Genomic DNA, 17,016 nt, shown 5'->3' with positions numbered 1-17,016 from the left:
GAATATAGGGGACCAGGACTTTCTTAAAGCAGTCCCGGAGCGGGAATCTGGCCTGGGCTTCTCAACTGCTAAATTAATATCTTTGTCGGAATATCTGTTTGCTACTGTTTCTTAAATAGGTGGTTGTTCTCAGCGTGGAAATAATTCCACCAAAATGAGCATGGAGCAATGCAAACACTCAAGAACTGTGAATGTAAGCTGTGTTTCTCCTTACTCGTAACTGTGGTTATGTTTTCTTTACTCAGTGAAAATAGTTGTTTTCTTTCACTCCACATCTGGTTAACTAATTTGATTTACTGTTCCCTTATTCTGCACCACAAAAACACAGATAAGAGCCTCACCTGGGATGGCTTTTTCTCCCTTTGGTCATCTGTCAATCAGTCTAAGACTTAGGCTTGTCCTCCAAACCCTCATAAATAAGTCATGAACATGGTAAGGTGAAAAGAAAATAACCTGGTCTGTGTTTAAAAAGCACTTACCATTATAACTTGCCAGTGGTTTTTCAGCTCAGGTTTCTCTTTCCTCTCATTTCTCCATCTTATGGTGTTTTCCTGACAGCTGTCTAGGAACTATATGACTCACAATACAAGAATAGAAACTTTTGAAGATTTAAGAGAAATAGGAAATGTCTTACTGCAGACATGTGGTTTTTAAATCACTTCCCCGAAGTTAAGAAAAAAGCTCAAAATACAGGCACATGCACACACAAGCATAATTTAAAATTTTTGAACAAACAACAAGTTTTATGTTTTGTGCCAGGAATGTAGACTGGAGCAGAGAGATTACAAACCTGAATGTGTGACTAAAAAATATACGTACAGATGGGAGGGTATTAGAATCTATGTTGCTTATTTACGAACAGATGGAGACTATACTTTATTACAACTAATATTTTGGAAAAATACTAAGCTGTGCAAATCCCAAATTAAATTGTAAGTACAACAAAGCAGGCAGCATTTTTTTTTGTCAGTAATCAGATGCTTTTAGAGGCAACATGTTTAAAAAAAAAAAAAAAAAAAAAAAAGAGACGGGGCAAAAAAGCAGCTAAACCACATAAATAGCTCTGTTGCTTTCTCACAGGTGCTTAAGCTTTGGCAAAACAAGGACCTTAATCACCAGTTCACTCCTTGTAATTAATAAGAGAGTCTAATCTATTTTTTCCTTTCAAAACTACTGTTCCCTGACTCAGAGTTTTCCTATTAGCATTACATCGTGATTTTAGGGCACTCAGCCTGATATGATTACGTTAAGGTGGAAAAAAATGACAAATAATTATTTGGCCAAATGTCAGGAAAAAACTTCCTGGTAATGAACTCTTTGTTGATTATAAAATAATGCCTCATTGGAAGAAGTGGGAACAGCATCTCTTGGGACTAATTTGTCTTGAGGCTAAGAAATAAATGATGTCATAGGTTATTGCTCCCTCTAATTTCTGTGACTCAGCAGCTGCAATTTCAAACTGAGTTTCCGTGCAGAGTGCTTGAACTCTCTAAAGATTTTATAACGATCTCTGAAAGAAACCAAGCTATAGCAGAATGAAGAGCAGAGATTTGTTATGGCTTAAATCAGTATAAAAGCCTCTTTGAGCCAAGGCCAATAATTTAAGCGGGGCGAGTTCTGGTGTTTGTCACTCAGGGGTAAAAGGGTCGCATGGAGGCGTTAAGAATAAGTAGCTCAAGTCGCTTGTCTACCTGTCTTCTTGGGGAAAATAACTCAGATTTCCAGACTACCTAAAGCAACTGAACGTAATGGGAAAATCTGACAAAATTAGTGGAGGATTTCCAAGGTTCCTCTCAAAGAAAGAACTGACGTGGTTTCCATTTTCATCGGCCATCTCTCCCTCCAGCCAGGTGACTCCGACCACCCGTGTCATCACATCTTTTCTCTCCTGCCAATAACAGTACGTAGCTCTGAGCCACTACGAGGTCAGAAGACACAGCTCAAGGATGTACCAGCCCACAAGATTTTTTTGCTTTCTGTCCTGCTTTTCTCCTCTGAGAAGGAGAGACAGAGATGTAGTCAATATTTTGGTAGTGATTCCAGAGTTTTGGTGTCGCAACATAAGCAGTTGGTTGGGGATGTGCTCTGTCAAAACAGAGAGTATTTGACTTGTATTCAGTCAGCTCCCAGAGTAATGCCAGCAGCTCGGAAAGATCCTCCGGAACTGATGCACTGCAAGATGAGAAGGAATGTAAGAAGTCAATGACGGACATAATTCAGGATAGACACACTGAATTTGACAGCTCCCTGGCCATTTCTAACTGAGATAAGATAGTTAGTGATGACTAAGTTATATTATAAAGGTAATTCTTCTCTCTTAAAGTCTTCTGGCTAGCATACACTAGCTTCACATTGAATACATTTTCAGTCTTTAAGTTTCGTACCATACAGACTTCAAAGGTTATACAATTTTCTACCTTATTCTCCACTTAAATTTTTGCCTCTGTACCCCAATAAGCTGAAAAAGGTGGTAGGTTTGGTTGCTGTTGTAGTTAGTGGGAACTTTGTTTTCTCCCAGTGGGTAATGCAGGACAGCCCAGCCCACGCAGGTTCACTCGGTTACCAAATCAACCAACAGGTATTTAGTACCACAGAGGTGATCCCTGGCTCCAGCTCTGGTTGTGTGTCAGTTCCTTGCCGGTAATGGGTACAGCAGTTCTGTTTTACTGGGTTGCCTTCACCAAACCGTGGCTGTTACCACAATAACCTCTGGGGACACTAAGCTCTCATCCACCAGACTGACTGCGGATACCTTGGAAGTATAAAGTGTCTTGTTCTTCCATTTTTTGCAGTTCCAGTGGCATGGACAGCTGTCTGAGAGATCTTCATTATCCAGGGCTAGATAAAGGTTCATTCATTAATCAAATACTCTGTAAAATATATGTGATCCAACATTACTGTGCAACACAGAAGATTTTTCAGAAGCAAATGAAGAATGCTAGTGGCCAACCAGAGGAAGACAATGCAAAGGAGCAATAGTAAAGGAAGCATCTTAACAGTAACTAATCAACATATCAAATAAAAGCTAATAGATACATGTCATCCTTAAACATTGAAAACCCTTCCTGTTTTACAAACACTTTCTAGTTAAAACAAATGTGCTTTGCTTATTTAATATGTTGCTATTATTGGCATTATTAAAAAAAAAAGTGTGCTTGAAAGTAATGAATATACTTAGTCCGTAGCTTTTTTTATATGACTGATATTGAAGTGTCAGTATTGATAGGTCAGCTTAGTCATGTACTGGAAATACCTTTAAAATTTAGTAAACTTCAGCCAGAGCAATAATCTGAAAATGTACAAAAAGAAATTATATGGCTCAAAGGAAACATTTTCTTTTTATTCTAATTTCCATACAACTATTTTCTATCAGGTGGAATACAACTCAAATAAAATTTACAAAGGCCAAACTTTCATTTGTTACCTTCCGATTTCCATCCTCTGTGAGCGTCTTACAATTTGCAAATCTCAGAAGCTGCTATTAACAGTTCAATGCAAAAATTAAACATGATTATTTGAATTTCTAAGAAAACGTCTAAGTCTTCCACTCCACTGGCTTGAAACTAAAACAAATCCAAGACAGCAGAGTCAAGTCAGTCCATGAAGAGGGACTATTTACACATTTTCTGAGTTTCATAGCCTGGGACCCAGTCCCGTTTTATCAATCTGTCTGCTGCTGTATCTAAACTCAGGTGAATACCTTGCCAAACAAAGCTTTCAGAGCAGAGCTGGAAGGACAGATCTCCATCTCCCTGCTCCAAGGCTGAGCGATGCAAGCCCTCACGTCTCCAAAGGAAACAGCCACTGACCCATTCTCATCTTAATAAGGAGCTTGATGACTTCCTCAAATACCACTGCATATACATTTCTACATATTTGCTATATAAGGAGGCCAATATATTGATTCCCATTTGTTGGGAGAGATATTTATGTGACATACGGCAGCTGAATTTCCTACCACTTCTTGCTGTCGCCAACTCTTCTACCTGTGCTTTGTCAGGATCTTGCTGAAGGGATCTACCTTAGATTTTAACACAGCTTACTGTCTCATTAGTGCCGTCTTTTATAAATTAAGGTCTTGCTGGTGGTGCTACATCAGTGCCACAAGCAAAGACTTTCTTTTCCATCAATAACCACGCTCCTTGTATTGCTTCGAGGAAGAAATCATGCCTGTATTGAAACCTTTCCCCTGCCCCATATAATGTTTTGTGCAGTGTATTTATCCTGGTTTTTTTCTCCCTGCAGGAATTTCCCAGTACCCAAGAAATTATTTGGACTGAAAAGTACCAAAGGGGATCATACCACAGCTACTCTTCTGTTAATGCAAGGTCTGCAAGCCTGGGCTGTCAGCTCTGCAGCTAAGTATGCCACAGTACACATCAGCCAAAGTCCTATCTACTTTGCCTACGTTACTATCAAACAAATTTAAACTGTCAGCAATATTTCTGAAAGATTCTTGTCCTTCGGAATGGTTCAGGCACCTCAGAAATAGGTCCTCGTTCTGCTGTTGACATTGTCACTTGCTGTTCCGGCCTTTCTCACTCACCACTTAATTGCCCCTTTTAAAAGCACGCTAAAACTAGCGAGGCAAACAGTTTCACAGAAAAACCCGCAGAGTAAATGAACTGCCTGTATGAACTGAGTTTGCCACAGAACTGAAATCTTCCCCATCCCGTTACAGTGCCTCTTTCCCAAAATGGCTCTCCCAGCTTCTCTTTTTCCCACCCCGCTCCTTAGCGAGTGCATGAGGGAAGCAGTCTCATACAACAGATCACCGGTATTTAGCATCCCTTTCTATTCACAGGCTCAGTTCTACCATTTGTGAAGCCAGTCTCCTACTCCAGCCACTGCTGCAGTCAGGGTGAGCGAATTAAGTTCTGCAGCTGATGGAAATGGTACATTCCTTCTGGGTACAAAGAGATAAAAACAAGTGTTTCTCCCCAGTTTTCCTTTCCCTGTGGAGTTTCACACCTGAGACCTTTCTCAAAGCCAAATTTTCCCAAAGCGAGGTTCTTTTCTTCTTTCTTGTCATTTGTTCCTTCTTTAGTTAAATCAGAAATGACTGGCTGATCAAAATCGCTTGAAGTCCTTCGTGGCCTGTGTGGCTGAGCATGCTGCCAGCATAGCTATTGAAACTCTGGGGACTTTAATTTAACTGATGACAAAGGCTTCAGAGAGTGACTGGCTGGCTGTGCTGGGACTCTGGGCTCCATGTGACAGTAGTTTGTCTCTTCCCAACAACCAGTAAATAGTACCCAAGTGATTACTATCTGTAGCGATAGTCCGTGTATCTAGCATATTTAAAGGAATAAAGGGCTTGCAAGTTATTATAGAAGGGAAAAATATTCTTAGCCATGCTCTTACGCTAGAGTGAAACAAAGCCCCGACATTACATACAAGTGTCACCCATGCCCTGAAATGCTTTTTCACTGCTTTCTCAATTCCTATAACTGCCCTAACCCAGCTTTCCTCCCTGGACATTTTAACCTTCTTCAGACTGATCAGTTGAAGCCCTTGGCTGGGATGAGGTTCCAGTCCCAGGCAGCTCGGTGGGGAGGTGATAAGCTGTCCCTCAGCATCACTCCCAGGCTTTGCAGGGAAGTGGAATGTTCCCTTCACAGTGTTGCCTCCAGCAGTCTATGGATCAGTGCATTACAGGGCGACTGCCGTGACCCCGGCAGCCCACCTTTGCTGCCCAAAGAGGTTTCTGAAATCCTGAGAACCGGAAAGTTTTGTGGAACAGACTGAACAAACATCTGCTGGGAGGTCTTGAGGTTTCGTTGATCCTCCGTTGATGTGCGTGCTCACCGAAGGCCCATTGTCATATAGACAATGCCCTCTGAAGTGCCATTCAGGTTCCACTTTTTGAGATTCCCTGATACTTGTATAAAAATAGATAGTTTTGTTCTCCTAGCCTCACAAAAGACCAGGCTAACACTGAAAGCAATAAAGCCTAAGGTGGTGAGCAGCAACTGAATCTATACAGCAATTCTCCTGCGGTGTCCCAAAAGTTGTCCGCACCCTGAGCCAGCCTCTGCTCCTGGAGAACCAAGTGCAAAGTCTAGGAATTAATGATCACTGAGCAGAGGGTAATGGACTGTCTTCTGCTAATAGACTACTAAAATCAGCTAGCAGAAAAATTAGCTTGTGTTTGTATTCTGGAGGCATCTTTCCACTGAAATTATGAAATACAATTTAAAATTAGTTTTTTGGTATACCACTAGATGGCAAACAAGCAGTGTGATACACATCAGACTTCCTATCACGGCAATCTCCGATTAGGCATATTGTAAAAAACGCAGGCTATCTGTATGCAAATAAACAGAGGCTTGATGTGGTGCACGCTGATAGAGAACAAAGAATACTTCAGCTTTCATGTTTCAAATTAATTTGTGATGTTTTAAGGCCAGACAATACGGATCTTGTTGGAATCACAAAAGATTTCCAGGGCAAATGTTTGGTACGGCCTTTGCTTTCCCCCTCGATCGCCCACAGCCACGCACCTACAGCTCCCTTGCCTGGGGCTGAGCTGACCTGAATGTCAGACAATGCTGTAGTGGCTTCCTCTGGAAATAAGTGGGGGACTTTGAACAAGACTATCACGAGGCCCTTGAAGAGGGGCTCTAACACCAGGCTGAGACGTGGAAATCATAGAGGAGTGCAGTCAGGGTCTTTCCAGTGTATACATTTTGTAGGGGGCTCATCATTAATATAAGCACAAGGACCTTCTAGAAGCCAACGCAGCACTCAGTCAGAATACATTTTGCTCCTTTAGATAACATTATGAACGCACAAACATTTATTTCAAATCTGACAGCCCTGGGAGCAGCGAAACGGTGAGGAAGCTGCAAGGGAAAAGCCATCATTCAACATTTCATTTCCTCTCCACCATACACCAGCGACCGCTTGTTATCAAAGCTGCTGGAGGGTCATTTCAATTGGCCTTTTTATCCCTGCAAAGGATTTTTCACAAAAAAAACAGGAAGATGTCTTCTCGGTAGGTCTGCAGGGGCAGAGCAATTAGAAAAAGTCCACTAAAGAGAGGAAAAAGGCACCAAAAAGTCTCCCAAGTGCTCCCAGTCATTTCTCCATTGCTAAAAAGAAGTCAGCTATGGGCATAATTGCTAACAGTTGGTTTTCCAGCTCAGAAAATCTCCAGAATAAGCACTGGAAATGCAGAACGCTCCATACCCTACTAAAATGTATGGAAAATTGTGAAGCGAGAATGTGCTCACTCAAGCCAAAATGCAACCACATAGTGACTCAAGGACCAAAGAGAAGTGTACGCTGGGAGAGAAGCAAGTCACTTTACTTGTTCGTATATATTTAGTCCCCGGCATTTGTTTTATATCAGGAAAAGATGACAATGGAATGGGGTATTTCCTTGATCACGAGTGAGGATCTGCAAAGTATGGACAGAGCAACTTTGCTTTGCTGTGCACCAGAGAGTCAAAACCCAAGAGAGAGCACTCCTCTTGTCACAGCTCCCAGCCTGCTTTTTCCATAACCAGCAGGCCCAAATGTTTCCTGAGCTTTCTCAGGGCCATAGCTACGAACAAATCCCTTTTGGGCTCGCTGCCTGACACCAGTTCACAGACACAGCAGTTAATCCCCGACTCTTATTTTAGTTACAAGCTCCCACAAGAACCCCAGTACCCACGTGTCTCAGCATCTGTCTGGGCTTTTGTACAGTGCTGTTTTTAGGGGCTGATTTCCATTATTTCAGCTGTCACCAAACATTGAATCGAGACCTCCTTTTGCAGAACAGGGTTTGAGCAGGCTTCCTGTTTGTCTTGGACAAAAGGGTCCTACCTCCAGCATTCAGAAATTGCCCTATGGCTCTCTTCATAACAGCAAAATTATAAAATATTGTATTATGGTTGTTGATATTAGTAGTAGTAGTAGTCTTGGAAGTGCTTATTTCTGTTTTCTTTTTATTCACATGTGGAGGATCAAGGGAAAAGCGGTAGACGTACACAAGTTTTGGGGTATGCAGGAGGTTTTTTTAATGTATTGCAGTGTTTGGACTGCAAGAAAACTGCTCAGAAGTAAGCCACAGCCTTTGCTTGTGATGCATTTTTTATGCTTAGCCTGTGTATTTAAGTCTTAATTCATCAAGACTAGGTCTTACACTGCAGAATAAATGCGCTTTTTTATGAACTAGGCTCTCTATTGTGTTTAATAAGTACCTAAAGAGGAGTCCTGGGGTTACACGGGGCGACGGGCAGAGGTTAGGCAGACAACGCCGTGCTCCACCTCCGCCTCCAGCCAGCAGAAGCAGTAGCTGCGGCAATCTTAGCTCTCCATTTTCCACCAGTTCTCAGCCCTCTGTTTTGCTCCTGTCCCTTTCTTTTCAGTAACAGAAGCACCTTAGGCCCTGCCAGGCTCCCGTCCCTCACCTTTGAGGCAGTAAAATCATTGGTTTACATATTTTACAGAGAGCACTCAAGCTAACTCAAGTTGTCACATACACATAAATAGCAGGCTCCGTTCACTGAGCTTCAGCTGCGTTTCTGAAAGCAATGTGATTATAACAGCTTTAAAAGGCAGGACAGTCTGCAATTAGCAGAGGGGTTTTTTCCTGGTAATTACATTAACCTTTAGTTGAATGTTACTCAACCCATCACGATGTTATTTTTATGGTCCCCTACCAAAGGATGCCTCTATAGGATTGCAAACCTGTCTTGGTCAGTGGAAAATTCCACGTCCTTACATAAATCCTACAAGTGCCTTGCTCTGGTCGAGTGCCACCCTGCGCTGTGCCTGGTAAGGTTTTGCAAACAATGGTCTTGCTGGCTGGAGGGAATCCAGCCGTGCTAGTAGCGTTTTCAGTCATTCTTTCCCTGCACAATGAATGAAGAATGAAAAATGCGGCTATTCACAGAAGCAGTTTTGTCAGATAGTAATGACCTGGGTACTAATGTAACACAGTTTGTCACACGATATGTTCTGTAGATTGTTATTTTCCATAGGGTTTGTTTGCCTCCATGTTTTCCAGGCACAGAACTATATGTAGTGCTCAACAGAGTTCTAGATGTACAGAGAGAACAGGGGCCATGACTATAGCAGAAAATAATTAAGCTGGATAAATATGCAAACATTCCTCATAAAAATCCAATGAAGAGATTAACTGCACAAATACACAAAAGTTCGTGAGAGGTGGTCTGGCACCACAGATTCTTCCTTTGCTCATTTAATCTGATTACCTTAATTACATATAACTGTAGTCTACGATGCAGTAAAAGTACCACTGTAACTTTGCTTAGTTCAAGTCCCAGGAAAAATTTCATGAGTGCAGTTAGGACAACAGAATAAGACCTCGGAACAAGCTGAGGGGATAAGGCATGAGAAAAGTTATTTTTATTAAAAATAAAATTATAAGAAGTAAAACTTTGTACAATTTTGCCTAGTTTTCTTTCAGAATTCTTAAAATTATGATCCTGATGCAGATCTGTGAGTAAGAGAAAGAAATGTCAACAGAAACTCTCTTGTAAGCTGCTGAGAGTGGAAGTAATCCTAGGTGACTCAGGTCACCAAGCTTTGGGGACATTCTCTGGTTTACCTTGGCCTCAGTTCCCTACCAGCTAAATGGGCATATGTCTTCCTTTCCCCCAGCCTACTTTTGTGTTGAGACCAAAATGTTCTTGGGGCAGAAGCTGAGTCTGCTGTAGACCTCTGAGCTGGGGTCTTGGCAGGACTTCCAGGTGCCACCATGCCCCTGTGATAGCTGTGTCAAAGTAAAAAAGGGAGTTTCTCCACAATGTTCATACCAGCATCCTTCTCTTCCTGTTTTCTCTTTCTTTTACAGTTGCGAAGTCTCCCACTTTAGGTGTCTAACACGGTCCTGCTTCAAGCCCAGGTGGCCCAGTCCAGGCACCCAGCGCTGAGTATGCAGGTTCCAATACTGCCAAGGGAGGGAGGATGGGCAGCTGCCCACCAAATTGGCGTTTCCTCTGAAAATTAGGATACAGGGACTCTGCAAAGTGATGCGCCTGGTCACTTACCTGCTTCATTTGTCAGCACAACCAAAGGACTTTTGTCACACAGTCCCTTGGTCCATGAATACAAACGCCACTTTCGATGAATGGATTTCGGTAGTGCTAGTATTCCTTCTCTACTAATTTTTGTTTCTCCACTGATTCATTCTCTGGCACACCATCAACTCTTTCTTCAACTGAGCAGATGCTTTAACCATAGTTCCCTCTTTCAGGAATATTCTTCACCTATTTTTTGCCCTGTAATGTGAAGGCTTCCTGGATGAGCTTGCATTACAAATCATTCCTATTTTCTCCATTCAATGCTTAGCATCTTTCAAAGTGGCAGAAATATGGTAATGAAGGGAGTAGTATCTCCATCTCCCATAGCAAGGTATGCTGAAGTTAAAAGAAAACCTGATAACTTCTGAGTGGAAATTATATCACCTAATACCAGATCTTGAAGTTAGGCATCTAAATTCATATTATACTTACTGGGGGGAACTGGACACTTCTGGAGGATGACTCTACTCTCTTACATTGAACCTCTACACTAAGATTAGATGAACTGCATCCTAGAAGTACTTATTCACACTTTGATGACTATAAAAGGAGTCTGGATGAGTAGCTCACTTAAGCCATCTTCATCATGGGCATCCAAAGTTGATTAACATGAATCCCATGCTGAATGTCTTAACTTCTGGAAACTTCAGGAACTCCTGGAGTGTGGGAAGACTTACAAACCAATACAAACATCTCGGGTTATTCAGCAGCTTTTTGAAAATAGTTTTATTATTGACAAGTAACAAACTCATAGTCTTCTGCTTCAAACTTAAGATGAGCTCAACACTTGAAAGCTGCAGTATGGCAGTTCTCATTCCTCCTGTGTAGTCACACTCCTTGAGATGGAAAGGACCTCATACTGCTTCACTTTCTGAGACAAAAAAGGCTGCTCTGTGTTATGATGACTACGTGGTACAAGAGTGGAAAGCTGTGGGGGTTTCCCATGCTGTGGTACATCTGGGGCACAGGATGACAGCTTCCATCTGGAGCACTTCTTATTTCCTACCTTTCTGCAAACTGTATCCTCCACCGGACTGGCTAGGTACAAGGGTGTTCTCTGAGGTTAATTTTAGCTCCAGATGAAACTCCTTCCAGAGCCATTAGAAGGAGGTGGACTTCTACAGAGACCAAGTCAAACCATCTAAATTACAGTCCCTTCTGGGGCCCTAAATTGGGCTTGCCCAGACCATGGATGTGGCCCAGACCCCATGGGGGGTAAAGAGATTGGCTCCGTGAGGCTGAAAGTGAATTCTCACCTCTGTGAAAAGAGACCTTTGAAACAGGAGTAGCCTTTGTTCAATTTATCAGCATTGTCCCTACCAAACCAGAGCCCCCGAGCTCTGTACCCCTGAACCCAGCTGTTGGCTAAGGCAAAAGAGCAGCAGGGTGAGCTGTCATCAACACCTGGGAGCAGAACCAGAACGAGCAGTAACTTCTCTCCTAAATCTTCCATCGCTAAAGAAATGGTATCCACTCTGACGAACCATAGGGGACCTCTTCTTGCATTTCCAGAAGGCTGAACTATTTTGGAAGGGTTTGGGTAAATGTGTATTTCTCACCACCGTACTTAATCAGGTCCTTTTTAAAAGTTAAAAAGACCCCAAATCAGCTAAAGATCAGCTAAGATAGCTAGATAAAGTACCTTCATTTCTCATGAATGCTTTCTCAGAAGAAGAACAAACTTGAATCCACAGCACTTAGATTAAAATCTGGAAACTTCCAAAGCAAATACAAATAAGTCTGTGGTGTGGCTGAGCTTCCACAGGACATCTGGCTGCCCCAAATTATCTACTTAATCTTCTTACAGAATTTGCTAAGGCAGTTTATCTTTGGTTTCTATCTTTATGTGAAAATGGTATATCTTCACCCAAAGCTACATCAGAGAAAGCCTTCAAAAGACCATGATGTTTGCAGAGTTTATATACAATACTTTAGGATACGCACTGCTACAGCACCATGCATTGCAAGGCTGGAGTCATGGTGTTATGGTATCCTTTATTTTCCATCTCTACAAAAGTTTTATTGTGACTGTAAAGGGCATTGGACGTCATGGTTTATATATAATACCATGCATAAATAACATCAAGGCTAGAAAAGGGCAGCCATGGGATAAATTTGAGCTTGACAAGACAACAGAAAAGTTCATTTCAGACATGCCTGTCTGATAATAATAGATCTTCACATAAGGTTCATATGAGGCCTTCTCTTGTCTTTCCCTTCATCTTTCCTAGAAGCACGAAAATATCATGTTCTAACTCTCCTAAGACTTCCTGGGGTAAATGCAGTTCTAACATAAATGCTTAGCTCCTTTTTGTGCTCAGTTTTTGGTTTTCTTTATACTTCAAAATAGTGTGGAAGGAGTCCCACAGCACCTCAGCTTCACCTAAAGCTGTTTTCATAAAAAAAAAAAATCCCTTTTAGGCAGTTTGTCACTCAGGAAATTTACATCAAGATCATAAAATAAATGTCATTATTTCACTTAACAACCACAAGGATACAAACTTCATCTTCTCCAATGATGTGTTTTACTTCTGGCCAAAAAGTTTAAAAGCCTTTTCCTATAGGTCTTCAGTTGTTCAAGCCATACCAGGGAGCACTACAACTTTACAGCCTTGTTTAAAATACAGCATCACTACTCTCTCTGGTTAATCTTCAAAATCTAATCACCATCTGATATGACTACAAAAGACACAGTAAAAATATTCTTGAGATTTTTTCCAAACCTCCTAACAGATCAGCATTAGGTGGTATATTTGCTCGTGTTGCCAAAATACTGAACTTCACTGCTAAAATAAATGCTTTGAAATAGAACATGGGAACTCTTACTGCCTGTGGAAAGAAATGCTTATTTGATTGTCAGTAGATTTTTAAACACAGTTACTGACATCCTTTTTAACGCATCACACAACCCTCATAGGCTTGTGATGGCTCCCCACCTTTCTGTTTGGTGCTCTGTTGTCCATGTGCAAACACCCCTGACTCTTTGCATTTGAGCAAGAGCCCACTCGGATGGCTCTGTGTCATCTCCTTGTCCTGCTCCAAGGTCGGAGCCCTCAACTCGGTCTTGCAGCTCCTTACAGCTTCAGTGCCAAAGCTGCCTGGCTGCCTTGGAGCAGGGGGAAGCCAAACCCCCATCTGTCTCTGCTCACACCAACGTAGCTGTAGTCTCATCTGTAGCTGGGTTTCCATAAAGAATTTAATATGAAAAACATATTTATCAAAAACTATCTGTAAAAAGCACAACTTGAGTGATTTTTTTTCCCCCAGGATATTTCTTATTCAGCATTATTATCTTCAATGTTTACTAAAAATAAAGATTCAATTTTGGTGTGCCTAGTTAGATATTTAACATTAATATCTTTCTCAATAACATACTTTTTCAACAAAGTCAAAACTTCCCACTGAAAATGTCAGTGAAAAAAAGATTATTGATTTGTTTTCATATTTTTGAATATATTTTTATAGTTTTAAGAGAGAAAGAAACATATTTTTTTCCACAGAAGACAATCATAATCGTGGTGATCTTCATTAAAGGAACAACGAAAATCCAGAAAGCACAGCAAAAAATGAGTAGGGATCAACTTTGAACGTCCTTGAGATACCACTGACTAAGAAATTAGCTAAAACAGTCATTTTCCTGTTTCATACTGAGCCTTATTTACAGCCCAGCCCTTGCTAGGAAATACCAAAGTTCTCCCAGTTTTGTCCACTTTTGCTCCCAATCCCATGCTTATGAGTGCGGTCGTTGTCGACACACCATATGGCAGGTATTGCACACCTCCTGAGGGACTACAGAAGTAGGAAGGAACCCTCAGGACCTCCGAGGCAGCAGAACAAGAACCGTGGCCACGGGAAGAAGGGCTGCAGAGCTTCTGCATAGACTCCCAGGGTTGGAAACATCACCAGTGCAGCTGCCAAGTTGTAGCTGCCCACACAAGCACATGCTAAATGGATCCTTATCTCTCCATTCTACCAGGAACAATTATTTGTTTTCTCTTTATCTGTATTTTTATCTCCACCCTAGGACTCATTCAGCTCTTTTACAAAGACAATCCTTGGACAGGGTTCAGATTCAAGCTTCTCTTTTTTTTTTTTTTTTCTTTTTTTCCTCCAGACAAAGCCTTTTTATAATTGTGCAGGCATTACACAAGATTCCTTTTTTTCTAAATTTTCACTCAAGCCAAATCTCTTTGTATTGTATAATTAGGCAGCATTTGCACTTCAGACAAACTCTGAGAGTATAACTCCCTAGCACCTAAAAGTGAGAGCAGGATGCTACCATCACTTATGGAGAATCAGATCACAATTATACCTTAGGTCTTGAATGTATATTCCAGCTGAATTAGATAAACAGCTTTAGATAAATAATCAACGTCGGCCAGGATCTGCTGAGTAAGATGTGCAGCCTCAGGTAAAAGAAGGTAAGCAGAGATTAACCATTTCTAATTTGGATCATCCTAAATTTACACATTTTCATTTCCCATGTCTGTATGGTGAGAAACTGAGTTCAGTCCATCATATGTCATTCCACTCCTGGTTTGGGGTTGGTACAGAACGGACTAGTAAGCATCTGCATTGAATTTACTTGATCTTGCTGCATTTTCTCTTTCGAGACGGACCCTCTCAGAAACCTGAGGGTAGCAAGAGGTACGAAGAGGCCTAAAAGGCATCATTATGAAAATGATGTCTCCCAGCAATAGGCCCTTTCCCTGATCGTGTACCCTACTGCACGTTAGAATGGCAGCAGCAGGAAAGGCAAACACCAGAAGAGCCCAAAAGCCACCTCGGTGCCCCTGCGTGACCCCTTAGTGTGGGGCTGCTGTTCTGGTGCTCAGCCTGCAACGCTAACCGAACAACCAATGTATCAGTGAAGTGTAGCACTCAGCAAATAAAGCTTCGAAACACCACTTTTTTTCTTTTTTTCTTTTTTTTCCCAGGCAGGAAATGATGTATTTTACTATCACATGAAAGACAGCAGTCTGACGCTTTTTTTTTGGGGGGGGGTGTTTTTTTAAAGCAATGGGTTTTCTAATGGCTGTGCCCAAGTACAAACTAGGTTATTCTCCTGCTTCTGAGAATATTCTTGTTCTTTTCTAAGTCACTTGTTTATTAAATGGCATCGGAAATGTCTCAGAAGTATTGAAGTTCAAAAGACATAGAAAGATTCCAAAGAGCAACAGTTCCTCAAACCAAGTTTTCAGTTCATGTAAATTCCATTAGTTTAATTTTAGCAATTTAAATTAAAAGATATTTTGAAAAAAATAACAATTCCTTTGTTGTCAAAAGCACCTCCTTCAGCTCCTCCAACTAGGTGATAGCATGGCTGTTTCTTCACGTATTTGTTAAATTAAGGCCACAAGGAACTGTTGGATATACAGAAAATAACAACTTTGATAAAAGCCATGTTTGCCAGAAACCTATCCACTCATGAAGGTAACAAGAGATGAGGAGTCCACCACTTCCTACAGCAGATCGGTCCCAGTCGTCATCAACAATATAAATATGTGTCTGCCATTTAAGGTTCTTACTGGATACAGGGAGAAACTTTTTGCCAGAACTGGAGCAGGCTGCCCAGGGCAGTCGTGCTCTCCATCCACGGAGTTTTTCAGGACCCAACTGGATAAAGCCCCGAGCAACCTGGTCTGGGCCCAGAGGTGACCCTGCTTTGAGTAGGAGTTTGGACTAGAGACCTCCCGAGGACCTTTCCAGTCTGAATTATCCTGTGATGTGATGACACTGTAATCCCAACATTAATTTGCCTGTCTCCAGTTTCTAGGCACTAGACTTCATTAGGCCTTTGTGGGCTACCAGGCTTAGCTCTGCTGATTTATATCTCCTTGGGGTGCTACCAAGGAACCAGAAAGCAAGACGTGACAGAGCGCTTAGTCTCCCTGCTGTGAAACTGAGGCATGAGGCTCTGGCAAATCCAACTTCCAAGGAGTTTCCCATTCCTGGCTCTGCAGCAGATCTCCAGGCTCCCGAGTTGCCTGTTGGTGAGCCTTGGGAAAAGCTCTCACCTGCATGGCAGAACAGCCCAGAGCCACAACTGCAAGCAACTAATTGCAAAAATATTTAATTATATTTTTTTATTAATAAAGAAGACCAGATATCAAAGGTAACAGACACAGAATTAAGAATAAGGGACTCTTCAAGACGTGATAGACAATCATGCTAATACATGATGTGCTTTCCTATTATAACAGAAATGGTGAGTTTAGAAATTGGGATGGTAGAGTTGTTTCCCATGTGGAAGAAAATAATGTATTTTTCAGCTTGCTTTGTTAAGAATTACAACAGAATTCAAAATAAGGGGTTTTTTTTTTTTTCAATTAAGAAGCTAGGAAAAACCATAGTAGGAAAAGTGGGAAAAACCATGAGAAATGTTAATATATTCTCTTTTATCTGTAATAGACATTCTTTACTGTTTTGGAGACAGTATTTGGTCTAAGTAAATTAAATCAAGTGTTTAATAAGATTTTTAAGAAGTCAGGAAGGCTGGAAAGAGATAAAGAAGTCTAGACAAAATATCCCTGTTTAATGTGGTTATTCATGCCACCTATGAAGGATATGACTTGCGGTGACCAAGCTCTGTAATCGTTTTAGCATGATACAGAGCTTCATTTGAATGAAAGAACTCAGTCATTTGAACTTCGGGGTGTATAATAGTCCCTCTCATAGTGGAAGTGTGTTTAATGCATTGAAATTAGTTTGAAGAGAAAAATTGTCCCAGTTCCCATTTTTTTCTGCAGATTCTTTTTAGGCCAGGACATTCTCCCAAGATATTCAGGAAGCTCCACTCAGGAAACAGGAGAAAAATGTGATTACACTTAAAATACATACTGGAACCAAGGCTTTGCACAACTTTGATTACTACTGTGTTACCTTCGGCATTTCCTGCTGACAGTTTGGTTAGAGCATTCCATGCGGCTATTACAAGGCACAGATTTTCAATATGAAGTTTTACATTTCAGTCACGGAG

The sequence above is a fragment of the Accipiter gentilis genome, chromosome 11 (genome assembly GCF_929443795.1).
Source record: "Accipiter gentilis chromosome 11, bAccGen1.1, whole genome shotgun sequence".
NCBI lineage: Eukaryota > Metazoa > Chordata > Aves > Accipitriformes > Accipitridae > Astur > Astur gentilis.
Note: the sequence above shows the minus strand (reverse complement) of the source record.